Source organism: Oreochromis aureus, linkage group 11 (genome assembly GCF_013358895.1).
Source record: "Oreochromis aureus strain Israel breed Guangdong linkage group 11, ZZ_aureus, whole genome shotgun sequence".
NCBI lineage: Eukaryota > Metazoa > Chordata > Actinopteri > Cichliformes > Cichlidae > Oreochromis > Oreochromis aureus.
In genome coordinates, this window is record NC_052952.1 from 8650406 (window position 1) to 8678221 (window position 27816).

The 27816-nt window shown below is 37.9% G+C and overlaps 1 pseudogene; it reads left to right on the forward strand.

Annotated features, from left to right (window-relative positions):
* Nucleotides 1-27816, forward strand: part of LOC116329604 — a 194908-nt pseudogene that overhangs the window by 103543 nt on the left and 63549 nt on the right.

Consider the following 27816-nt stretch of genomic DNA (forward strand, 5'->3'; position numbering starts at 1 on the left):
GATTGCCTTCGTATATCAGAGACTCTGCAGTTGTCAATCACTTTCTTATTTACTTCATAACTTAGTCGCTTGAACTGCTCACCGATCCATCTGCTTGACCGTGTAGTGGCGCATGTATGAATATTTGTTGAAGAGCAGCTTTTGTATTAAAGCCACTCTTTTCGAATAAAAGATAGCAGATAAGTAATGTATGCATGACCCTTTACTCAAACATAATGAGGTCCATTTTGTACTTAAGGGCCATTAAAAGTACTTAGGGATTAACATTTCTAAATTTTACTGTCTGCAGATGGGACTCTTTGTCAGACAGACACTTGCCTCGATGAAAAAATGGCCAAATTCAGCAGGAGTTATGAATAATAATAGTGTAACAAAAATAATACTAATGTTTCATAGCTGTGAACTGTCACCTGCCCGAAAAATATAATTAACATATGGTGATATTCAAGGCTTTGTAACACATTACGTGATTCAATGAGTGACTGATGAAGTGGGTAAATATACGAACAAATAAATGAATAGGTAATGAAATGATTAATTATTTAATTAGTTAAACAAACCAAGCAAGCGTCAGACACTAACAATGCTCAAAAGCATCATTATCATACCTGCATAATCACACCCTTGCACAAAATGTCACACGGTTTTAACACCATTTTAAACCTATTTATGTACTTTTAACCACGCATACCTAAATCACACTTTGCATACTTTATCGGCATGCATTTCTCAGAAAACACACAGAACAAGTGAATACACTGAACTCTTGGTTCTTAAATGACTATCACTTCGCTCCGTTCTTTATAAATGTCACGTTGTTGTCAAATTAAGTGGATATTTATTTAAGACATACCAGTCTACATCCTACAATTTACCTTTAGAAACAGCCCTGCTAGTGTGGAATCACTGACAGTTAAAGATTTCTAAAGGCACTAAAACCAAGGTTACAATTAATCAGAGATTCTCTGTTAGATCAAGACTTTATCTCCACTGGAAAATCAACCCCTGCTCCTACACATCAATCTGATAGAAGAGTAGCTGGAAGAGAGTCAGGAAGAAAAGGCATAGAGCAAATTATAGGGCCATGGGTGTGACAGAGCATTGCATTCCAGAAGCAGACTCTTAGCTGTATAACTATCTGGAAGCGAATCAGTCTAATATTGTGATCCCAGATATCCACTGTCGCAGGTTTGGAACAATTCTTGACATGATGTCTGCTGCCATGTACAACTGCCCTGACATATGTAGGGCCACTAGTGAGCGTGAGCGTGGTATTGTGAAGCATGTAGCTTTAGGTTTTTGGCAGAAAACCAGTGCCTTTCAGTAATAGCCTGCCCCACTTCATTACCATCAACATTTTCCAGATATATTTTTTTTGTGTGTGTCCTGAGGTATAAATCAAGGCTTCCTTTTTCCCATTTGGAAACCAAGAACTCGGCTTCCCTCTAATGAAGGGTGAAGAAAAAAAGGTGTACAGAGAAGAGGAGAAAGACTGAAGAAGTTAAAATGTAGAACAGCGTTACCGTTTGACCGATGTGTGCTTGTGGTGGTCATCAGGGTCATCATGATGATTTGCGGTGGTCAAACAATGAAGCTGTTCCAATTAGCAACAAGTGTTGCTGCATCTATAACCTCTTATTAAGGTTATTATTCAAGCCTGCGTTTAAACAGTTTGTCTCACTGATATCGACGTCTCTTTTTCAAGCGAGTGTTTACACATAAACACAAGACATATACAGTTTAGGAGTAGAAGGACTGGCTGACAGAAATAATGTAGCTTCATAGGTTTTTGTAGCTCATTCATATTAAGTGTAATGTAATAAAAGGCAGTTTAAAAATAAAAATCACAAAAAGTGACTGCTGACTTATTTTATGCCAAAAGAAAAACAAATCATGATCCTTAGCTAAGTGTCCAAATCTTGTTTATCTTTTACAAAACATTAAATTACTGCTATCTTGGACACTTACGGGATAGTTGGACACTTGTAGGTAGTTAAATCTTAACTAAATAATATTTGACATTTGACAATATTTTAACAAGTGAAACAGAACTGTAATATGTTGATAGGGTGAAAGCCTTAGCCACCTCAGTAGCTCCCTGGATCGAGAGACTGTATTCTCACAATTCTATTAACAAGTTGGTCGCTCTCTGTTTTCTAAGTTTTGTAAGCTGGCCATCTGTAACCCTGCAATACCTGTTAGGGCAGGTGACTTCACCGAGAAAGGAGCAGGAGAGAGAAACTATTCAAGTGAGGTCTTGCTCCACCAGAGGGAGCAAACCACGGGCAATATGTATGCTCCTTGAGTATGTTTAAAAAAACATATTTAATACTCAGTAAATTATAAAGTCAGGCAGAAGAGATTCCTCCAGTGTGGGGCACACCTGTGCACTCTCCTTAAAATTAAAGGTAGCATCCACAAGGCTTTTCACATGTTTAATTTTTACTTAGAGGAAAGACAGTCGCTACATCTACATCCTCCTCGTGTTTTTCCCCCTGTTTCAGTCCTAGAGTGGCAGTATGTGATGGACTGTGGAAGCACTCTTCTCTTCCTCGTGTGACCGTTTCAATCCTTTTAATTTACCCTGAGTACTAAAAAGTGGAAGCCTGAACCATGATTGCTGATTATTCACCTGGACTGTATTCTATATTGTTTTCCCAAACAGGGCACAAACTTATCATGATCATCTTTATATGGCACAAAAATAGCACAAGGATGTCCCTAGTGGTGTGCCATACTTCATCTGCTATTACTCTTGTAAAGACAGGGACCGGCAGCAGAAAGGAAGCACTCACCTCTTTGTCTGATGCAAACACGACTAGCTTTGTGGAATTAACATATCTAAAAGCTGGAGTCTCTCTTACTCAGCGAGACACATATTCAGTATTGAATAGGGGAACCTTAGCTTAGCCTCAACTATGACTTTCAGTGAATATGTTTGTTGGTGACTGCAAGCAATAGGCTACCCCTCAGGGGCATAGAGGCATCAACTACCTGAGATTTGTAGGGTCCTTTGTTCTGATTTTGTTTCTACTCTTATACTGTAAAAGGACAGAGATGTCAAATTTACCGAGCTGGAATACAGTTATTTCAGTTGCTGCTGGCTGGCTTATAATAACTATACTCCAGCATAAGTCCCCCTCTGCATGTAAGTTCACGAAATTGCAAGCAGTACAGTTGTAAAGGGAATCACATCCATCACAGCCAGAAGTGAAAGTCCAGAGCAAGTGAAACAATTCAGGATCGCTGACAGATACATCAACAGTAAAACATACAGCATGACTGCGCAAACATACAGAAATATCAACACTTACATATGCGATATGATGCACAACAGAGAGGGTCTATGACAGAAAAACAGTATTAAATGACAAAGAACATATTCTATGAATCATTAAAAAGCTATTATCAGTATCTTATTATATGTATACAGTGTATATATTTACATAAAATATGCCTTCTAAATGTCATTTGCACAGCATACTCTACTGTTTCATTTGTTCTAGGAAACAAGGGCAAACTAATTTAGCAAAACAGAATCGGCTGGCTGATGCAACACAGTGAAATTTTAGGAGCAATCATGCACAATGAACCACTTCTGTCAGACCACCTATCGAGCTGCATGTGTGTGCTTGTGCATGTGTGTGTACAAATCAGTGTCAATATTTTTGTGTACTGTATGTGTGTAGGTGTCTAAGTGTGCACCTGTCACTAATGTACATAAGAAATTCATGTCTTCTCTGTTCTTCACTCCTACAGTGCAGCCTGAAGGCAATTTTCATCACTACCTCATGCAACTGCAGGTATCTATTGTGGCCTGTTCCTAGTATCTTGCTGAAGTTTTGGCTGTAGGTGTTATGATCCAAAAATCCCTCCACTTGAGCTGTGTCATGCAATTTAAACTGAAATCCATAATAAGTCTGCTCAGAACAGTTGTACTGTTGTGGCTTATTTGTCACTGTTGTAGGTGAAAACTGCTATTATTTTTATGTATTTATCCATCTATCCATCCGAGGAAGAGGGGGTCTGCCAAGACTACTGCCCTCATGTCCAGACCCATATAAGAGGCATGAAAATAAATAAATAAAGGCTTAGAACTGACTTGACATCAGATTTAAGCACAGCAGGCCATTTATTTTTAAAGGTGCATGGTTATATTTGGAAGAGGGTGTATCACAATCTAAATTGCAATCTTTGTAAATCCTACTAAAGTAGTTTGGTTCCCAAATTTCACCAAACAGCAAGTGAAAGCAAAAGTACACAAATTAAGGATGGAAAAAAAATAGTGCCCGAATGAGAGGAGCCAAAACAGAGTCAACAAAAAATATATATCACAAATGATTTTTGTGTCTTGATAGACATGACATGGATTCTAACTTGAGCCATGGGTTGCTTCTACAACAGCACCAAATCAATCATAACCCATTTTTAACACTTCTAGGGTACATTTTATCTTTTTCTCAACCTGAAAAGCCTGGTGATTGGCTTGGCTCAGTTTAATCTAGTTTAGCCTCCCTCTTTCTCTCAGTTCCCCTGCTCCATTCCAGCTCCTCTCTGGGAGTTGATCACCCTTTGGCTACTCTACTTGATTTCTTCCATGACTGTATACTTTTCTAACAGCTTCCTGATTGCCTCGCTCTTGACCTTTATATAAAGATGAAGCTGAACATGAAACTGGACCCTGCATGCCTACAGATTTACCTCCTAAGTGACTTGAAATATTGGAGACTTAGCTAATAAACAAATGCATTAGGAACAGGGTACCATACAAATGTTGTGGTCCACTGAATTTTATGACATCTTCAACATAAAAATGTGGATGACGTTATATTTAATGTTTCTAATTTGAGGTTGGTGCATTCTGCCTTTTTCCTTTGCCACCCGTAATGGCTAAAGATCAGCATTTTTTCATTTAGTATAATGAAATCATTCAACAATGAAATATCACTGAGCTTTTTAACAATACAGCTGCAATACAATCTATGCATAAATATATGTAGTTAAAAATCGTTTAAATAGAATGATGATGCAAATGTTATGTAATGTTATGTTTGCATAACTAGAGTACTTTAATACAATATTATATTTGTCTAACACATACAAAACAACCAGACAGTTTTTAATTTTTCCACAGTGTCTTTGTCCTGTCTTGCTCCCCATCACCCCCAACCAGTCCTATCAAATGGCTCCCAATCCCTGAGCCCCAGGGAAGGGAGTTTTTTCTTCCCACTGTCACCAAAGCGCTTGCTCATAGGAGGTCAAACGATTGTTGGAATTTCTCTGGATTCTCTGTTTTCTCTGTATTATTGTACGGTCTTTACCTTACAACATAAAATGCCCCGAGGCAGCTGCAGTGATTTGATGCTATATCAATAAAATTTAATTGAATTGCTTTATTTATAAAAATGATTTGGTATCTACAAAGTAAAATGTCAACTATTTAGTCTGTGGTATACTGATGGTAAGAAAAATACATTTAGCAGCAGATTTGTGTATGTGTATTGCACACTAAAACTTAATAAATGAAGCTGGCTAGCCAATATAACAAATGACAGGTCCAAATATGATAACATCTTCCCCTAAAAATCTAACATGGCAGTGGAAAAAAATGCTGTTTTGAGACTTCAAAACGCAGAATTGAAAACCAACGGGTGCTGCAGCACTGCAGACATTTCTATGTATACGCTTTTTCTATAGGAAAAACAAGATCTTTACTGCATCTTTGATGGGTTGCCTACTGAGATCTGGCCTCCTTCTTGGCAGCCAGCTAAGCTTGCCCCTGCTTATACATTTGCTCCTGAGCTGCTACAAGTAAATGTTACCAATCTATCAGTGAGAAACAAGTTATGACAGGATGGCTTTGTGAAGGAGAAAAGAGGAATGATGTATTTGTTACAAGTGATAACAATGATATTAACAAAATAAAACTTTTCTTCTGTTTGACTGATTAAATGTGGCTCTTTTTCACATCATGCTTCGTTCAAATCACTCATTAGATCAGATTTGTGTCAGATTGTGTATAGGTCATTTTTAAGATGTATTTATGAATCAAACCATACCTACAGTACTCTACAATCAGGCTTAACCTTGCATAATCAGGTCACTAATTCTTGTCGTCGATGAAGGTCAGATTATCAATAATATATTTCATCTGGAAGAAAAGCTGCTTGCTTTGAGAGCTCATTCTTCAGTGTCTTTTCTATGATTCCTTGTATTCTAAGTATTTAGACAATGAAACACTGATAACTTAATTACCTTGGATGTGAAATGACAGCAGTTATTTAATTGTTCACTTTATATAGCTAAATGCGGCCTTTAATTAAAGCTGCCAGTCATTTGCCTCATAATTAGTGTGTCATGCCATATTTAGTAAAGCAATAACAACAGGGTGCCAAAAAATTAGAATGTCACATCTGTATGGACCTCAGCCAATTACTTTGCATTGACTTACATCACTGACGATAAGCTGAAATTGTCTCTCTTTAACAGGTGGGCATTCTCTGAAGTCAATTAGTGCATTTTTTTGCTCTCTTCCTAATAGATTTAAAACAATCACTACCATCACCAATATTTGACTATTGCAGAAATCGTGGGAAGAAGCACTCAAATACCTTTGGTTAATCTTTGGTTGTGAGAGAAAAGCAAATCTGTTTCAAGTAGTGTAACAATGTACCAATACAAAATGTTAGCATGTTTGGCTAGAAAAGTATATATAATATGATTATGTGAGTTGCTAATGATAAACTAGTTTTATATTAGTCCCATCATTCCATTTTGCCTATTACCATTTACCAATCACACTGATCTATGTGAACTGCTCCACAGGCCTTAGAAACGGTAACATACTGACAGAAATGCTATGCTAATAAGCTAATTGATTAATTTAAGCAGGGTATTTCTATTTACAATGACACGCGCAGCTGTGTTTAAGGCTGAACATTCCATTCCATCAAAAGTGCGAAATCAGAGTTCTGGTTCAACTGAATGAACCTTCAAGTCAGATTTCTGATTCAGAAACTCAAAGAAGCACCACCAGTGCAGAATTCACAATCCAAGATGGCGGCAGGGAACATAAATAGTAAAACTGCAAAAACCATAGTCTGTACTGCCCCGTTGTGTATTTATAACTTGCTAAATAGGCCACACGCAGAACACTGACCAGCTTCTATCCCTGAATGAGCAGCCTTGGTATTTCAAGCACAAAAAACAGGTATTCTACTTTATTTCTAGTTATGGTTGACCGAATGAGTGTTCGGTTAAGAAGCGCGATGAGAAAGGTGGTTGATCCAATCCTTTATTTCCAGAGATCCAGATTGAAATGGAGGGCAGGTGAGGTGGACGTGGCTGATGCATGTAGCTAGAGTAGATGAGTGGATGATGATAGCCAGCGAAGCCAGCTGCAGGTCAGTTGTTCCAGAAACGACAAAAACAAACTGGACACTCAAGGAAACAGCAGAATACAATAAGGGAAATTACAACAATACACATAACAGCCGAGTTACAACCATAGGAATTGCTGATGGGCTTGGGATGAGTGGAAGGCTGAGCTGGTCTTAAATTCGTGCCTGCTGATTGCCGCTGGATCACAGGTGGATGATGCAGGTGTGGAAACAAGCCTTTGTCCCCATGGGTGGTTACCGAAGAACCAGAGCGAGCATGGAGAAATCCACCAACCTTCTAGTCTTTAGTCACTGGTTGTAAAGCGCAAACATACAAACAGTTCAGGAATTGTTAAAAAAAAACTGTAAGTCAGTAAGTCATTTTAAGTAACACTGATTTTATATATTTCAGTTGCATTTTACTCAAGATTATTGCTTTATCTTAATGGAATGTATTCCATTGTTTCAGTAACATAAGCATTTAATATTGACCCCCTTATCTCAAATATGAACTGATATGTAGAATCATTTTTATTTATTTACTCCTCGAAGTACCTGCCAACTCAACAAAATCTCACCTCTGGAACTTAGCTCTTGTAGAAGTCAGTAAAAATAATCCATTGAATGTGCTAGCTGAACCTCACAAGACCTAGTTCATCGACAGCAAACAGTTACACCAGCGAGAAGTTCCTCCTAATTTAAGTTAACGGCCAGTTTGGAGTTGGAAAAAAATTGCACTTGAAAACAGCTGCTGATGTTATAAAAATTCTGGGCTGCAGTTCAGCATTGGATCATTACAATCCATTAGCCTAAATCAAGAACAAATAAAAGAATAGGTCAGGTTTTCTGTAGCCCTATAAAGTTTATAGTCTTCTATAAACCAACAATATTGTATTTCACATAATACAGATGCCAAGCAACAGGTGATAGCACAATAATACTTTGGATTTACCAACAAATAAACAAACCCAGTGAACTGTGTGTCAAGCTGATGGAATACTTGGATATTTATATATTTATTTATTCATTGGATGAAAACCGAGTTGAGATAAGTATTTTTACTAATTTCTCAAAGTTTTATAATGAATAGCACATAATTAGCTGTGAAGTGACTGGTGAACCATACAATGCAGTCATCACCATCATCTTCACCAGCACAGAAAAGAAACTGGTTTTAACTATTGTATCGCTGCATAACTTTGTTGTTTTGTTATACAGTCTGTATGATTCTGACTTAGGAAAAGCACAAAACGTGGAGCAAAACTCACTGCAGAGACCTGATTAAAATTCAAGGCAAGTGCAAAATAAATAAATAAAAACACCATCACTGTTGTCCATCTAGTATTTCAGATGCCCAGTCCTGTCACCTGCAGCATTACAGCTTAAGGAAACACACACATTTCCTGTTTATCTGTGAGAACAAAAGAGAACATCTGGGAAAAGACCTGGGACAAACCCAACCGAACATGCTTGCATGTTTCTATAAACATACACAGGGTGGCAGGAAATAACCCCCCCCCCCGGCCCCTAAAAATACTGTAATTGTCGCTCTCTCAGATGCTGTCTCTCTGTCTTTCTCTTGCCACCTCTCATAATAAAAGCTGGTTTGACAGGCCAGTGTAGAGTACTGCATTTGTGGCACAGGAGGGAGTATTCTATTGCTGCTGAACACCAAATTGTATTATTGAAGTCTGCACCCAGTACAGTGCTTTTCTTATTCCTCCTTCTCTATCTGTCCTTATATTAAAAATGTTTCCAGTCTTCAATAAAAGCTTAATGCGGTCTTATACACGCAACATTTGCAAGTGAATTGCAATGCACCATATTGCCTCCGATGGTAATCAGAAAAACATTGTGCTGTGCGAGAAAGAATAGCCAGGCCAATATCGAGCGTGATTGTGCTGAATGTTATCTGATGGAGATGTTGGAAATGAAGGCAAACTGTATGTAAACTGAATGCCACACTGGTTGGCCATATGGCCGGCAATAAGATGCAGGCAAATGAAACAGCAGGAGGAAATTATAGTTAAATTATATCCACAGCCCTGCTTGCATGCAAAGTCATAAGTAAATAAGACAAGCATATGGCACAGAATAAGTTAAGAATATGTTATATGTGAAATATGCTTAAATTGTGAAGGAATGTGTGTGGCGTCTTTGTGCCATCAGGTAATCACATATTAGTTCTCCTTCTCTCTGTCTCATTTTCATCCCGATCAAGTTTGTCTTTTACGATTCATGCTTATCTCTGTGCTGTCTCAGCTTGTTATTGTGTACCTGTGTTTTTGGTATCTTGTACTCTCTTGATATTTTACTCTTGATCTGTGTTATTTCTTTTATTTCCGTTGCAGGATCTATCTTTTTCATCTAGTGTTGTTCTCTTGCCTCTTGCCCACACCCAACCCCCGGCCCTCTTCCCCCACATACAGTATATTTGGATATCATTCTGCAGAAAAAGTATCTTAAAGGGGGGCAAAAAGCCTTTTGAACATCAATTTCAGCAAAATCAAAATAGTGTACAAAAATTCCTCACCCTTCACCCATTTCTGAGCTCTTTTTTTCCTCTCTCTTCCTCTCTCTCTCTCTTTAATTTTTTATTTTGCTCCTCCCTGACATCTCAGATAGTGACAGTGTGGTGACAGGCTGGCTGATTAAAATAACAGCAAACATAGAAAAATGTGGAAAATAGAAGGGGCAGGGGTCAGAGAAGAAGACAGCAGCTAAAAAAAACACACAGACAGAATAAAAGAGACAGAAATTAGTGGGTAGAGAAAATGACTGCACTGGAATGTGGTGCAAAAGAGTTGAGAAAGCAATAATAGCTGGAGGAAAGTAGACAGGAAACCAAAAGATGTTGGACAAACTGATGTGCACATTTACACACTCAGCAGGATATTGGTGATAAATATACTGACAGTAGCTTCTTAACAACTTCAGGTGTGCTGTCATGCTGTCTGACATTTACACCTGGGACCTGAATTCAGAAACAGTGAAGGATGAATAATATTTTTATGCTGTTAACTCACAGTAATGGGAGACTGAATCTGACAGAGATCTGTGTATCACTGCTCTTTTCGTTAAACTAGGCAGCAGCAAATATATTTCCTATAACAAGAATTAATAAATGAAAAAAAGAGATTTATAAGAGACAAAAAAATAAGACCTTCAAGAAAGCCGAGGCAGAGCTGAGAGAAAGCTGGCAAGTGTAACAGTCTTATTCCCTTTTTCCTCTTTTTGCTATCTCATTCAATGCCTTCCCTCTGTTTTGTAGCGACCCAGTAAACTTCGCAGTGAACCAGAATCGCTACAGCTGATTGGCTGCATAAGTGCTAGAAAGTCATGTGACCAAACACATAAATGCACGCTTCTTTTGGGCCGCACCTTCTGAGCTGAAGTTTGCAGTTTTCTGCAAAGAACTCCCCTGTAATTTTCCTTGTGTTCATGTGAACATTGCTGAGCTCCTCTTTAGCCTGTCACGCTATACTTACCTCCTCTCCTTTCCTCTAGGCTCCTCTCCCCCTCCAATCCTCTTTAGTCATATGCTTCACAGTTTCTGTATTATGAAGTTTTGTCTGTCAGTGGGTGCAATATCTCTTGGGGAAAAACGAGGAAAATGGAAAAATAACAAAAAAAGAGATGTATGTGTATATATTCAAGCCAGTTTGCTTTTCTTAACACCTGCCAAAGAATTTGTAACAGCTTTCAAACTTCAACACAAAAGTTCGTCCCCTCTACCTTTTCCAACAACCAGAATGTGCATGTCTCTGAGATGGTGCTCTCATCTCAGAGACATGCACATGGTTGCCATTGGGGCTGGCGCCTTGCCACTGTGCAAGTTTTATACACCTATGTTAACCGTCCCCTTTTAGAGTGATTAAGTAAGAATTACAGAGCTGGAGGTTACAGTGGTGCTTTGACACCTTATGAATGAGAAATAGTAGTTAAACTACTTGTTTGAAAAAAAAAAGGGTCTTAACTCTATAGAAATAAGAGTTTTTAACCTAAATACACTGAACTGTTAATGGGAGTGTCCACCTCATAGCATTATGGTTTCTTTAAATGAATAGCTTGGCTTGAAAAAAATGTAGCTATTAGGGTTATTACCAAAAATGATTAGTAAACTTACCTTCATCCAAAGAATTCTCAGGAAGCCACTATGTCCGGCCAAGAAAAAGTCTAGTCTAGTACACAACCCCACCCCACCACCCTAAAGCATTAACCTTTTTCTGTATGGATTTCAAAAAGATATATAAACCTAATCATTCATTTTTAAAGTTGCACTTTGGTGGACTTGGTGGTGCATTTAAGTCGTGGTAGCTTTTTATGTACTGTACAGAAGAGTATAAGCACAGTTTTATTTCTCCTTAACAAAGCTAACATGTTCTTAAAGAAAGGACAGGGAAAGCTTTCTGGCAACTTTCTGCATAAAAGTTTACACCAAAGCTCTGCTCTGTTTGCCTTTCTGATTCCTCCGTGCCGTCGAATCCAAAGGACTGATGAGATGACATCATAATTTTGTGATAGCTTAAACACACAGCACATGAAACCACGTTAAGTTTGGAGGGAATGTTGATTGCATACTGTAACCACAGTGTGTTGCCGTTTGTCGTGCCAACCTATAATGACAAGTTTTAGGTAGTTGATGCGATGTTTGAGAGAAAAAGAACTCTACCTTAAAAGTGTAATTTCAGATGTACCACGAAAGCAGCATTCCAGTGAGCAGCTTGATGCTGCAGTGACGCAGAGTCACTTGCTCTGTCATGGGAAGCAGATCTTTATTTACAGCTCACTTACATTACAGTTACGCAACAACCGGACACACAGCTCCAGTTTCCCACAAGGCAGCAGTCTTCACTTTGCTTCTCTTCTCTTCAGACTTTTCTGCATTGGTTTCCAATTTCCTCCCCTCCCTCTCCTCCTCGTGCTGTTTCCCATACTGTTATGTTTCCATATGCTACAGACATTGGTAGTTTATGGACTGAGGTCTCCTACCCTAGCCTACTTGGTTGAAATTCTGCTGTGTAACATAGTAATGCAGTCTGTTGCAATCTTTTGCCATCGTTTTTCCAGTACATCATCCCCTTTCTAGCCATTCTTAAACAGGCAGCTCTTAAACAAAAACTGCTTTATGAGTAACTTTTGACCTTGTAACAATACTTAGTTCGTAATACTATTGGCTTTTTTCAAACTGTAATAGCCATGGTTAGAGGACATTTTTATAAGTTTGTTTTTAGTTCAGATGCTATCTTTATTTTCCTGTATTTTCAGCAGCTACTCTGTGGTGCAACGTAACTGATCTGAATCTAGTAAATGAGGCTTGCAGCTCCAGCTGCTGACGAGGGCAGACACGTACAAAGGTCTGATGTTGGAGCCTCGGGAGAACAAGGACTGGACATTGTTGCCATATCGTTAAAGTGCACATCTGTGGTTATTTGAAATAATAAATAATTGCAAATAATTAGATATTATCCCAGTACCTGTGGGGCTGGCACGTTGCATGCACTTATTTTTTCCACTTGGAGAAGTTTGGAGGTGATGACAGATTTAATGTGTACTGTATTAGGGTTGACCAAATTTTCTTCAAGGCATTTGCAGAAATACATGAAATGCATATGTAATATTCCACGACTGTCTCTTCCAGGTACTCTACAATGTTGATTGTCTTCAATTATAAATAAGCTCTCAACTGAGCTAATGTCAGTTCATGGGTGAGTCGTCTTTAACAATGTACAGCCTCTACTTGGCTGTCTCCTCCAGCGCTGCTTGACTCTTGGCCACGTTTGATTTAATCACAAACCCACAGAAGTACTATGTGAGCCAGACTCTAGACGATGAATGATAACGTTATGATGTTAGCATTTCCCCTCTACTAACCTTTGCAAGAGAACAGCCCACCACTCTGCACAGTTACCTGAATGCATACTTTTTTATTTAATATCAAAACGGAGGCTATACCAGGCTTAACATCTGAATAATATATAACCGGTGAAAACTGTGAGCTGTTCTCACTGTAGACTGTAAAAAGTAACAATTGCAGTGGCAGTAAATAGACCGCACTCGTTTTTTTAAGCTGACCTGTGAAAAGACAAATTTGGTCCACAAAAAGAAACAGAAACAGAAACAAAAAAAGGGGGGGAGAAAACCGGTAAAAATATACACTGAAAGAGGAAGATTTGAATAAGAGGACACAGACTTTGATGCAAGGAAGGTCTTCCTGAATATGATTACTGTGAATATTTAGTTCATATGATGAAATGCGCGTCCACGCTGCTCACGTCTTTGTGCGATTTTGTGATATGAGAAATGACTGGTGGTGTTAATTGCATTTTAACACAGCAGGGTTTACCCTGCTGTTAATTATACAAGTGCTGTCTGGGAAATAGCCACACATGCTGATATCTGAAAATTAAAATCACAAGAAATGGTTCGGCTGACCTGATCTGAACTCAGCTTGTTAAGGTAAAGGAAATAAACCTACTTTAAACAAACACAATAAAAGGAATAAATAAAGTGTAATAAAATAAATTTAAGTTACATCATGCAAAAATAATGAAATCATAAAAATCTAAAACCAAATTTTCGTTTGGCCAAAAATGAACTGACTGAACACGCACACACACACACACACACAGATACTCACACATGCACACACCAGGCTGCCTTTTCCAAACTCAAACCACATGAAAGCATTCAAACCCAGCACAGCTGGGTGTGTGTGTCTGTTTTTTATCATCCAGATTAATTTTGCCATATGATGTCTTGTCTTGCCCAGAGTCTTAAATTTCAACGTCCCACCTTTTATTATATTGGCATTAATTATAAAAATGATAGGGATCTGATGCCTTGTGTGTATGTGTATATGCATGTGGGTTTAGATATAGACCTCCTTAATCTTGCTTAGTAAGAAGGGTGAAATGCTAATTATACAGTAACTCTGTCATCTTTTGGGGATTAACGCCATATATCAGCCTACTCACTGTATGGGATCCTCTGGCAGGCATTTAAAATTGTCATAACTTGGGGATCTATGCATAAAATCTTATGTAACCAGTACACTATGCTGGACATTATTGCTTGGAAGCATTGCAGTACTGTGAAAAAGTCTTAAGCCAGCCCTCAGTGCTTTATATTTAGCTTCAAAGAAGTGAGGCTTTCTTTGAATTTTTAAAAAGTGGTCTTTAGCAATACTTTTCTGAAGGTCTTTAAACATTTCTCATTGGACATTTTCAAGTCCAGTGCTTGTACCTGACCATTTTAAGGTGAAGTGTTGTTGGTTAAGCCACTTGTCACTGAATCGTTCAAGCATAAAAACACAAGTGTCCCAGTTTAGTCAAAAACATTATGTTAGCGTTCAAAAACAGCACTCCCTTTTCTCTATTGCCACTAACTAATTTCACTTTCTCTTAATGTAATTTCATGACCACAGTGCCAAAATGGGTCTAACACTGAAATGTGATCACTGAAAACACAAATGCATCATAATAGGTCTTTTCAAAATATAACTGTTTTTTGTTATCTGCTTTGCTTGGTATTTTACTTTGTGATGTGTATTTTGAGAAAAGCAGAGAAGAGACAGCATCCAGTGACTGGTTTTCATCTGACACATTCCAACACACTCTTTTATCAGCTGTTATATTTTAATCTTCGAAGCTTATGATCATATTCATTATCACATTCTTGATTGTGATCACTTGGCTTTTTTTCATCACATTATTGACTAACGACAAAATTTAGTTGTCTGGAATATGGCATGTTGATTAGTTTCTGTATATTATTACATTTTGAATCATATTGTTCCATGCACAAAGCTGACTTAATATCTCTGAGAGCTGATGACACGAGCACAGCTCTCACCCGCTGTCCTCTTTTCCACTCCTGGCTTTTCTCTTTTCCACTTGCTTTTGTCTTTGCTCTTTGCCTTTCTACATCTCCTACCTCTCTTTATCCTTATCGCTTTACAAATAGTTCAGAACTCCAAAGGATAGGCCATAGTCCTACACACACACACACACACACACACACACACACACACACACACACACACACACACACACACACACACACACACACATAGACACATGCACGCACACACACACAGGGACCCCTCTGCTCTGTTGCTGTTTCCAGAAACTGGAGGGGGTTCTGGGAGCAAAAATAATGAGCCCATCAGTTCAGCCTGGAGGTGGTGCTGGCAACATACACGCACACACACACACACACACACATAATTTTTCTTTTTCTTTCTTTCTATCCCATACACAGACACAGAGGCAATTACCACAATCCATGCTCGGGAGGATATTCCATCTCTCTCCAGCCGACTTGACCGTGACTCACTGTAAAGACTCAGAGCTGCTGAAGAGGTTGCCCCAACTTCTCACTCTCTTCTTTTTGTTGTTCCAAAGAAATGCATGTGGTTTCAAAAGAGAACCGTGCATGTGTCAGAATATGTGTTCATGCTCAGCGATGGGGATGTTTGTTAAGTGTGCGTCAGTGCGCGTTCTCAGATCTAATGCTGTGCAGCAAGCGTATGGAGATTTTCAGTCAGTTGCATCTGTGCGTGTGTTAATTTAAGTTTCTGGGTAGCAGGGAATTTGTGCACACGGATGTCCTAATGCATTCATATAGCTATGAAAGCGAAGGTGACGATGAGGAGGAGCAAAAGACTGATGATGGAATGTTTTCAAGTGCTGTCTGCAGGAAGTCTAGGCTTGTTTATTTGAAGTGAGGATTATCATTTGAATGAACTGCATGAACCCAGACTTAAAGCATGGTGGCTCTAGAAATGGAGGTCATGAACTAGTAGGTTGAATAATTGCATTGAGTTTTCACTGCTCATAGCAAACAAGTGGGTGGTCTAAATCCACATGACTGCAAGTTTAAAAAAAATTCTCATTAATGTGAAGTTATTGAATACATTTTATGAGATAAAAGGCAAATAATAACGGTAACTGAAATACAGTAAATTTATGGAAACGAAATGTGTTAAATTTGACAAAGTACAGTTTATTAATGTCATAAGTAAATTAATGCTCTTAATTAAAATCTCACAAGCTCATATGTTTAGCTTTGCCACTAAGACACTCTGTCCTTCAAACAGAACCTGCCTCAAAAGACAATTTCTTTGTCCTAAATGATCAGTTCAGCATTAATAAACACATAGTGGTTTGTTGCAGCTCATTAATCATCCTCAGTTTGGGCTCTTTGGCTTGGTGCAATTAACTGGTTTCACTGAAATTTCTAAGTTGGAGTGAAATACAAAGACAGAGGATGCCTTCTGGATTATTGATTCAGTTTACTTGCGTGTCCTTTCAGTTGTCTCCACTAATCTCACATTTTTGCTTTCACGTGTTACTCGCTACTTCTTCTCTTCTTCTCTTCTCTTCTCTTCTCTTCTCTTCTCTTCTCTTCCTGGACTCCTCCTTTCATCTCTGTCTTTTCTCTTGTTCTGTCCTTCACTTGTTTTTTGGCGTAATGATGCCTCACAGCTCTAAGTTATTAGATTCAATATAATTTTCAAAGCAATAAAATCTGTGGATTTTATTCTTTGTCTTTATTTTTTTTCATTACCCTCAGAATGTATTATAACAAGCTTACTTTTGATCCTTACAGGCTCAGGTTTAATTACATTCAAAGAGACATCACTATCAGCCATGGAGCAGAATAAGCAAAGAAGGCTTTTTTGATTAAGACCATAGTTTCTGTTTTGGGTTCTATTTTTTTATGAGTTAATATCTGGATTCTTTGTGATATCAGTCATGACTGCAAGTTTGAAACGTATTTTTCAATAACCTCATATTCATATGGAAAGTTAGGCTCTCCAAATCCAGGATGGTGAATATTTAGCAAGCAAAATGTCACATAGGAATATGGTATTAACCTTTTGATACTGAATCATTTACTATGCAAGTTATTAAAATAAACTTTTTCCTTTTCAACTGGAGTCTGGATGTGTGTAAATGCATGTGTTTTAGTGTGCAGTCTGTTGAGAAAGGTCAGTATGCTGCATTATCAATTACATCTTATTTGCAACACTTTCAAACAGATACAGAAAGAAAATAGACCGGTTCCACTTCACTTTGCCTCATAACACTTAATAAATTGAAGAACCAGTCCTAACCTAATATTGAATGAATTCAGTATGAAGTCTGAACAACAAGTCTTCACGATTAAATGCTATGTTGTTGTTGCAGGAGACTCATGGGTTGATCTTTGATACAATTGCTTTCACAAGGTTCATGGCACTTTTTTTTATATTTTTAATAGACATCTTATCTTTTATTAAGACATTGTTTGCATGTCAGAAGGAAGGGAATGCTGTCATCAGCTGTAAATAAGAGCGATAACAAATCACAACCCAACACTGATTATGTGAATAATGTAATGTTATCGTATCAGGGCCCTGATTTCAATACATTATTATTTTGGCAAAACACTTTTCTCGCCTTTCTCATTTTGTGGGAGTATTTTGAATTCTTTCTTAGTGGAATTTTGGCCACTTGAGGGCAACAAAGCAAGTCATAATATTACGCATCACTGATATTAAAAATAGGTGGCTATTTACATATCCAGCAGACACAACACTGGGAACGTCAAGTTTTTTGGAGTGTATTTGTCTCAACTTGATGACTAAGTCCTATATTTGCTTAGCTTTATTTTTGTCTATGAGCAGTCGCTGATGACTCAGTTCCCATCAGTCATTACTGACATGCTATTTACCTCTTCGAGGGGATAGGACAGCAGCTGCTTTTAAGCTGGATAGCTTTCTCTGGCTGCTGGGGGAAAAAAGATGCTTAAAAATCCATTAATGTAAGGAAGGAGTTATAACTTTCTGTTTCTGGTTTAGTACGAGTGCTTTCACATCATGCTGGCATCTCCTCCTCATTCACTATAATACACAAAAACACAAAACTTCAACCAGTTAAAAGTTGCTGTACTGATCTGTTCCTTTTAATGGATGAGTTTGAGCAGGGTTGTTTTGTAGATTTTTCCAAACTGTAACTGTGTGTGCAATCAAAGTTATTCAATTCTGATTCTGATCATTTAGTGAAGTGCAGAAGACTGTTTGCTTCAGAGCTCTGTTATGCTTTTTAAAAGAAAGAGGAGACAGAGATGGTGTGTGGGCAACCTTGAGGTTAAGCTGTAGGATTCCCTCTTAATAATCACTTACAAATGGTCCTGGTACTTTCTGTCCTATTCTCCCATTGGCTAAAAAAAATTAATGGTGCGTTGTATCCATTTGTCACTGTTTTAGTGCTGCAACATATATTGGCGAACAAGGATGTACCCCACCTCTTGCCCCGTGACACCTGGGACAGGCTCCAGCCTTCCCATTAGCCTGAACTGGGTAAGCAGAAGAAAATGGATGAGTAGATGTTGCCAACTAATTACGTTTCTATAAAGTATTTTCCTCCATACTGTTATTTAAAGTGGTGCATACAACCAAATATTAGAATTTGCTTTGATCTAGGAACTTTTTTGATCATTCACTCTCTAATGAAGAGAAAAACAGTAAGCAAAAGAGGAATTTGAAATATGAGAAAAGATATAGACTAAATTAGGAACCACAGCAGGTGTGACAGTAAAAATCTTGAATGAGAAATAGACAGAGCAATAAAGTGAGTAGTTTTAATTGTTGAAACAGTTTTTAAATCCAAATAGTATTTCTATGAATAATTAAAACTATGATAATAAATAAATAATTGTTTTCGAGCTTGAAGGTGATCAAACTTGTGATGCTAAAAAGGGATTAATACTCTGGCAGTCATCTGCATCTTACTAATACAAAATAATGTGCAATTACTTTGCTATGATTAAGTGCTATATTGACATCAGCTGAAAGACAGTAGTGTTTATAAAGGGGAATAATATTCATAAGACAGTATGCATGAATTCTAATATATGGTAAATGGACTGGTACTTATATAGCACTTTTCTACTCAATTTGAGCACCTAAAGCAGAAGTTTCATTCACACCTAAGAACATTTGTCCAAAATTCACTTTAGCAGATACAGTAGTGCTCAGTATGTTGCCCAAGGGTATTTTGACACATGGACAGCAGAAGCTGGAGATCGATCCCCTGACCTGCCTGGTAGCTGACCTGCTCTACCACCTGAGCCACAGATGTCCCCTAAAGTAATTCATGTGTGAGTGTAAAAGGTTTTTTTTGTTTGTTTTTTTTTTGGGGGGGGGGGGGGGGAGGGTGAATAGATATCACGATATAGATGTTGCTGACTTCATTCAGTGCTTACTTACTGCTGATTGTACCATAAGAAAAATGATCCTGTCGCTGCTGATCATTCCCCATGGATCATAATGGATCCTTTTAAACATTCATCTCAGATGCACTTATTGTGCATTTGCATGGATATGGGTGATTTTGATATGATGTTTTCATGAATTCTTATGATGATATTCTCAGTGAGGCAATACTATTAAACATCCATCCATCCATCCATCCATCCATCCGTTATCCATTATAAAACAAATAATAATTTAAAAAAAACCACCAAAAATTTAATTTTACAGTGTTTTGTAACATTTTGCTTGGTCCCTGAGTCATAAAACCTAACAAGAAATTGTCATTGGTCATTTAGAGAACAAGACAAAAGATTCACGGTTTTTATGTAAAACTGGCTGAATAAAGTAAAAAAACAAAAAAACAAGCCAAACCATTCTGAAGCTTACTTTTCTCTTTTCATGAATACTGATGTGAACTACAATCCATTTGCAGCCACACGTCCGCTCAGTCTGCAATTTATGATTCAAGCTGTAACTACCTCATTTGATCCCATCCTTGTTATGCTAATTTCCTCTCACAATGGTAGCAAATCAGTTTGATTTAACTGTGCAAACTGTGTGAGTAGAGGAGTGGTTGCTTTTACAGTTCAGTTTGTGTGTCTGCTTGTGTGGGCTTACACCTGTGTGTGTATGTGTGTGAGTGAGTGTGTGTGTGCGTGTGTGTGAAATACAGCGTACAGTTGTCACTGCACTGAGAGGTGTTTTTGTACCAAAGCCAAAGCTTCCAATCTGCATTTTGATGTCATTAGCTTGCCACATCAGGTTGCTTCAGTGGTACTTTAAACCCAGATTGTGTTTTCAAGAGCACTACACAGAATATGCAACAAAAGGTTTAAAAAGCATCAAAAAGACCCTTATAATGAAATCCGAAATTATTTTAGAAATTGGTCATTTGGTATTCTAGATTTTCTTACATCTGTATAGTAAAAACTAAAGCACACAACTGAAAGCACACAACTGATATAGCTAGTTCTTTTGCTGTTATGGTTATCATACTGTGTTTCTTACTATGCACATATTATTTCCTGTTTTACAGGACATTCAGAGGTTGCAAGCCTTCCAAAATAGCACTACTTATCTTCACGCCAATAAGTTGTCAAAAAGTCAGCTCAGTGCTGGTTGTCTCCTAATGTGAGATTTGCATTGGTCTTGACTTCCTTTTCACAGCTTTTCCTTCTCTGAGTGTCTTTGAACATTTTAGACTGCTGGTGAGGTGGTGCTCTTTTTGTGGTATAAATCACCTCTCTCTGGACTGCAGTATATACAGGTATATACAGGTATATATATACATATATATATATATATATATATATATATATATATACACACACACACACACACACATATATATATGTGTGTGTGTGTGTGTGTGTGTGTGTGTGTGTGTGTCACTCACTCATCATCACAAGTTCTGGAACATAGTTATGGTCAAACATAGTTATTGATCACCTCAAAATTACTCGAAGTTTTGAAATGTGTCATGTGTACACACACAGACATTCTACATAGTAACTACTAGTCCAAGATGGCCTTGAGCTCTGATCCTTGTTTTTTCTAACTTGACCCTCAGTGATGTGAAAGTCTGTGTGTCAGAAAGAGAAAGTGAGAGAGTAGAAGTGAATCTATCTCATTTGTCTATTTTTTATTTTCTGCTGGATTCTCTGAAGCATGAGCCAGGGTGAAAACAAACGGCAAAGTCAGGTAGTGCTTGACTTATGCAAGTGATTTAAGAGAGTTTCTTTTCATCTGAGTCTAATAACTGGTAGTCTGGAGCTGAGTTGTTGTATATAACAGTGATATCTCTGAATTGTGTTAATTGAATATTGACCTACACTCACCAGGCACTGCATTGTTTCAGCCTTACCTTACCTTGCTTGTACAGGGTTGGACCGCCTTTTGCTTTCACAGCTGTCTCACTTCTTCATGGCACAGATTCGACAAGGTGCTGGAAACATTTCTCAGAGAGTTTGGTCCACACTGACATGATTGCAAAAACTCAGTTGCTGCTGATTTATCAGCTGGAAATCCATAAGAATCTCCTGTTCCCCCACATCCCAAGGGTGTTCTACTGAATTAAGATCTGATGACTATTAAGGTCATTTGAGTACAGTGAGCTCATTGTTATGTTCAAAAAACCAGTTTGAGATGATTTGAACTTTGTGACACAACATGAAGTGTTATCCTGCTGGAAACAGCCATCAGAAGATGGGTACACTGTGGTCATAACCACTGTGGTCATATGATTAGCAACAGCACTTAGGAAGGCTATGATGTTAAATGATGCTAAGTTGGTACTAAACTGCCCAAAGTGTACCATTACACAACCAGCAGCCTGAACTCTTGATACAAGGCAGGATAGATCCATGTGTTCATGTTATTTACCGCAAATGGAGATTCATCAGAATAGGCAATATTTTTTCAGTCTCCTATCATTCAAATTTGCTCATCCTGTGGAAATTGTAGCCTCTTTCCTGTTCTTAGCTGGCAGGAATGGCACCCAGTGTGGGCCGCTGCTGCGGCACCCAGTGTGGGAAAATCCCAGTACTCAGACCAGCCTCTCTAGTACCTAAAACCATGCCACGTTCAAAGTCAGATCATCTTTGTTCCCCATCTGATGATTGGCTTATCTTAATCCTGCCAATATATCTAAGTACACAGAGGTGCTGCCACGTAATTGGCTGACTAGATATTTGGAGTGGTTTGTTTTCAGTCTGTTTTTCAGGTGCAGGTAATTCTGTTTCTGGTCAACTGTTTTTATTTTCTTTTTTGGCCTCTATTCTACTACTGTGTTTCCCTTTGCCACTGAACAGAGTGCCCGGTAGATGGGGAAAAAAAGAATGCATTAGAATGGTGCAAATCAACCAATTAAAACAAAAACAAACACACAAACATGGTGTAGATAATAGTCAAGTATAGTGGCATTAATAACAGGAAGCCCAGCCCAGACCATTCCTTCTAGATTGGGTGTAAAATAGAAGGTGGTTGTTATGGGAAAATACTGTGCATCCAGAACGAGGTAAGCAATTATGTACTGTAAGCTCTGACTAACAACGCCTTCTTACTCCATGTTGAACAGTTTACTGTAAAGCGATGCAAGCAAGACGTCTGTTCTCTCCTCCGGAAACTAAAGTTTAAAGTTTTTGTTCAACATCAAGACTCAAGTACAAGGGTACATCACTGTTGTTAGTAGTCTAAATGAAAACCACCTTCACGTGTAACTTTATAACTCCTGCATTAAGCTGTAATTTCTCATTTGTATTCTTTTGTTGAATTGACTTACCATAAATCAATAAAGATATGGGCTGATAATGTTGTGATGAGCAAAGCTCAGCTGTGAAATTAAGTTTTGGAATTCAAGGTTGAAATTAACACAAGTGAAGCATCGAGAAGGATAGAGCAGCAAGACTTGTTAATCCTTAAATCCTTAAAACCCTCAAGAAGGAAAAGTGTGATTTAACAAGGGCCATATTATTTTAACAAGCTTTCTGTTTAGCCAGCCATACTTGTATTTATCCCAAATCTACCACACTCTCTCAGTATCTCTCTGAGTCTCTGTTTGCTGCATCCTAAATCTAATGTGTTGCTTTTTTCCCTCCTATACTTCTCTTTCTCTTTTATTCTGTAAATCAATTTTGGGCTTGAGGCTGCTGTGCCTTGCAGGCATAGCTCTCTTTGATAGCGTTCCCACCACAACTCTGTATGTGTGTGTGATAGCACCCACCACAGCTCAACAGCCAAGCCAGATTTCAAACTTCTTTGTAGGATTTTGGTTTAAACTCAGCTATGATGCTGCCTAAACAGAAACGTATAGACACATATGCACACACACACGCTCACACACACACTCACACATGCACTCAGTGGTGTGTGTGTACAGGGTTTTGGATAATGGCAATGTAAAAAACTGAAGTTTCGTTCCTCTGCTACACGTGTAGGCTTAGCATTAAAGAGCTAGAGACAGACAGAGGGAGAGAAAAGGAGAGGCACAGCTTTGAAGGCAGATGTACCTAAAGGCAATGTCCTTCAAAGAGTTTGTTTCTCAAAGATTTTTCAGGCTGGGAAGAGGGAATATTGTGCATAAATGTTGGAGATAATGAGCTGATTCCCACATGTTGTAATTTATAATAGGTACATACACACACACACGCTCTCGTTTTCATATCGTAGTGAGGACATCTAATTGACAAAATGTGCTCCCTATCCACTTACCCTTACCCTAACCATCAAAAATGAGTGCCTAACCCTTACCCTAAACCTAACCATAACCTAATTGTAACCCTGACACTAAAACTACATATTGAGCCTCCAAAAGGCCTTCAAGCTCATGAAGATGGGCATTCTGTCCCCATAAGTGACTGTTGGTACCCACAAGTATGGTGGCATGCCAGTTGTCTGTCCTCACATGGACATCTAAACATGTACACACACACACTTACATACACACGCATACACATATATGACTTTGTCAGAGGAAAAGATTTGGGATGAGTCCAAACTCTAACAGAGTTTGTGAAGATAATTAAATCGCAATTAAATCACAATATATTTGACAGTAAAGCTATGATATTTAAGAAAGGTTAAACGAAAATGTTTTGCTGTTATTATTTTTTTGTAGAACGTTATGATACTGTAGATTGTGTATTAAAACACAAGCAACACATCAGCAGTGGATCTCACTATAATTGTTTACTGTAGATGTACTGTTTTTAGATCCAGTTGCAATGCTGAATATCTAAGTGCCTGGCTTTTATTAGATGGAAATCATGGGCATGTGGTTTTATTTTTCTATCTTTACTTTTCTATTTAGCCACAAACAGTAACTAAAGGTGGATGCCCCACATGTTCTTTTTTGTCATAACAGCTTCTGTCTTCTCTTTTGACTCAAGCATGGTTCATTCCCTCAGGTCAAATGCGCCACACAGTTGTCACTCAAGCTCTGCTCTCCAAAACCTACTGGCTCCACCGGGTTGTGTGTACACTGCTGCAGATGTGTCTCTCTAAGCCTCGCACTAAGCCCTCTGTGCTATTCTAAACTCCAACTGTAAACAAGTGTATGGAAAGCTCTGCAATAAATAAGAGTGGAATGCAACATGTAAGCTGACATCATAGCCACCTGTCTTGCAAGAGAGCCCAGACTTTGAACTCAAAATCACTGTTAACCGGTTGTGTTGCATCTTATGTGGAATAGCTCCCCCTGCTGACTGAAGACTGTATAGCAGGTAAATGTATATTGTTGGATTTGTTTGATAGTCAAATGACTGTAATATTGTATTTTGGAGGAAGTCAGTCTGAATTATAACTTTCACTGCTGAAAAAAGCAAAACGAGTTATTGTTTGTTTTTTTCCCAGAGTGGACACATTTCAACTTTTAAACCTACTTAAAACCATCACAGTCTCTTCTAATAAAGTACATTTGAAACATTGATTTACATTTGTTACACACATTTTCTAACTGAGCACTGCTGTTTGTTTAACAAACACGGTGTCATCAGATGTTTTTCTGGAGAGCCCCAGACTTTCCTACTCCCCTAGCAGTAGTAACACCTCCTTAGTAACCCCTACTTCACTGTGCTACAGAGAGATTGCATCACAATGGCTCTTTACCTGTGAAAGACAAACAACACATTCTTTAATTCTGGGAATTCAATTGAAGGTATTTCTCTATGTATTTTTTTAAAAACATCACTGCAATTAGTGGAAAGAGAAGTAAAATGTTTCTGATAAAAACGTACAACCCTGTTTCGAAAACGTTAGAAAATCATGTAAATGTATGCAAATGTTGAGAAAGTAAGAAAATTTGTTTTTAGAAAGGACCCCTTCATTTTTAATTTGATAAGCTTGTTTAAAACACCATTAAACCTCACTCTTGATTGCAGAAACATGTCGCTACAGTATTTTTTTTCAATGTAACATAATTTAAGGTCAATCAGTGGATAAAAAGATCAAAACTTTAAGGTCATGCTTCACTTGACAAACTACAAGGGCTGCGTGCTCTCAACCTCTGAAACAGTGGCTTCCTTGAAGAGATGTGGCTGAAGAGACAGCAAGATGAAATAAATCTGCCATAAAATAAAGAAAAACTGTGTTTCTGGTGATTTTCTATTGAGATTATGAAACATTAACTTTGAAGTTGTAACATTAACTCAAAGCATGACATCATGACATGCTCTGGCAGGCACTGATGTCAGATTTTCTGCCTCAGTGTTTAAAGTCAGTGAGCCTTGGTGGGTGAAAGTGATTTCACAAGATTGCCGAAATATAATGAGCTTATATAGCTTTGCACAAGATGTAATCTTTTCCTTAAAATATCATTCTAATCAAATTTTTACCCTTTTTTATACAGTGCAATTGGTTGGATACGTGAAGTTTAATAATATAGGAAAGACAAGTTTCAAAACTTGTGCGCTGTGTGACATCTGCACCTTAATTGGTTGTTCTTTAAACACCTTTCTCTTATAATGTCACCCGGGAAGCTGCATGATATTACTAATACAGAAAATAGTCTAAATACCTCCCATACCTGAAATCCAGCATGTGTGCAGCCCTCATTCTCATTAGACCTGCGGCTTTGTTTATGGTAAATACTCACAGATGAGTCTCATAAAATCCTTTTAGCTACTTGGACCACAGCTAACAGTATGCTATGTAAATTTGATATTTTTTTTATATTTTTAATACCACACTAAGTAATCTGGGATTTCAGTGTAAGCCCTAATAAAATACTTGAACATAAGATTTTAATAGCTAGAATATTTCTGTAATACCTGTTGTTTTATTGCATGCATGTGAAATTAAAAACTGTTTCCAGGGAAAACACGCTCTTCCATAAAGAAAAAAAAAGTTGTTTAGCCAAATAAGTTAAAGACACAGTTTTCTCCTATTTGCTACCCTTACACAGTCATTAGTCCTCTGCTGTTTTATTGAATGTAAATACTCACAGCTGAGTGCAAATAGTTTAAACTTTTTTTCTCTGAACTGCTTTAAAGAGTATCCAAACTTTTCATGACACATGTTTAGCAGAACTTTAAATTTTGCTTAGAAGATTTGCTTTTTACCCCTTTTTGATTGAAAAAATTCAAAAACACCTCATGTCTGTGAAGGTTCTCAGTCATCCAGGTCATCGTAGCCTAAAGAGCTTGGAAAGAAAAGCGTCTAGACTTCTTTAAGTTGTTTGAAGACGTTTCACCTCTCATCCAAGAAGCTTCTTCAGTTCTAGGGTCAAATGGTGGAGAGTCCCAGATTTAAGCCCTGTGGGAGTTTCCATTGTGCCTCTTGGGGGGGTCACTCCCACAGGGCTTAAATCTGGGACTCTCCACCATTTGACCCTAGAACTGAAGAAGCTTCTTGGATGAGACGTGAAACGTCTTCAAACAACTTAAAGAAGTCTAGACGCTTTTCTTTCCAAGCTCCTTAAAAACATCTCATCTCACCTAATCTTAGATGTCTTGTCATGAACAATACATCTGAAACACTTGCAAAAGAATCTTAATCAGTCGTCTGTTTTATAAACTCAAGCACTGTTTATGATTGAGCTCGAAGTCTGTAACTTTCAGCTAGGATGGAAGGGCTTAGAAATGATCAGCACCCTACTAAAACATTTTGTTGCAAGATGTAGGCCTGGCCTACAGCAGCAGAGCAGATTATCCTCAGCCTTCATTCCAGTAAATGCATGAACAATGCGACCAGGATGTTATAGCAACAAATGTTTTTGGTCCTGTGCTTGTTCTTTGGATTAAGCTTCAGGAGTACCTGGGACCTTAAATGAATGTTCTATCACCAATGTAAATCAATTACTCTATTGGTGATCATTTCATATAAGATGAAGACCTATTTTCTGAGTTCAATCTAATCTACTAGGCAAGCTAGATTTCACCGTGTTAACAACAAATGCACTTCATGATTCCAAAGATACTAGCTCAGTGTAGATAGCAACATTACATCATAAATATTGTATAATTAAAATAAACTAAATAACTAAAAGTTTTTACATCCTGCAGTAAAAAGGAAAACACAAACTTTCTCTTTAAGCACAAACACAAAGTACCCCGTGTTTGACAAGTGACATTATTACTTCTTAGAGGTTTTTATTAAACAAATAAACCTAAATGTAATTTAAGTACAATTCAGCATCCAGAA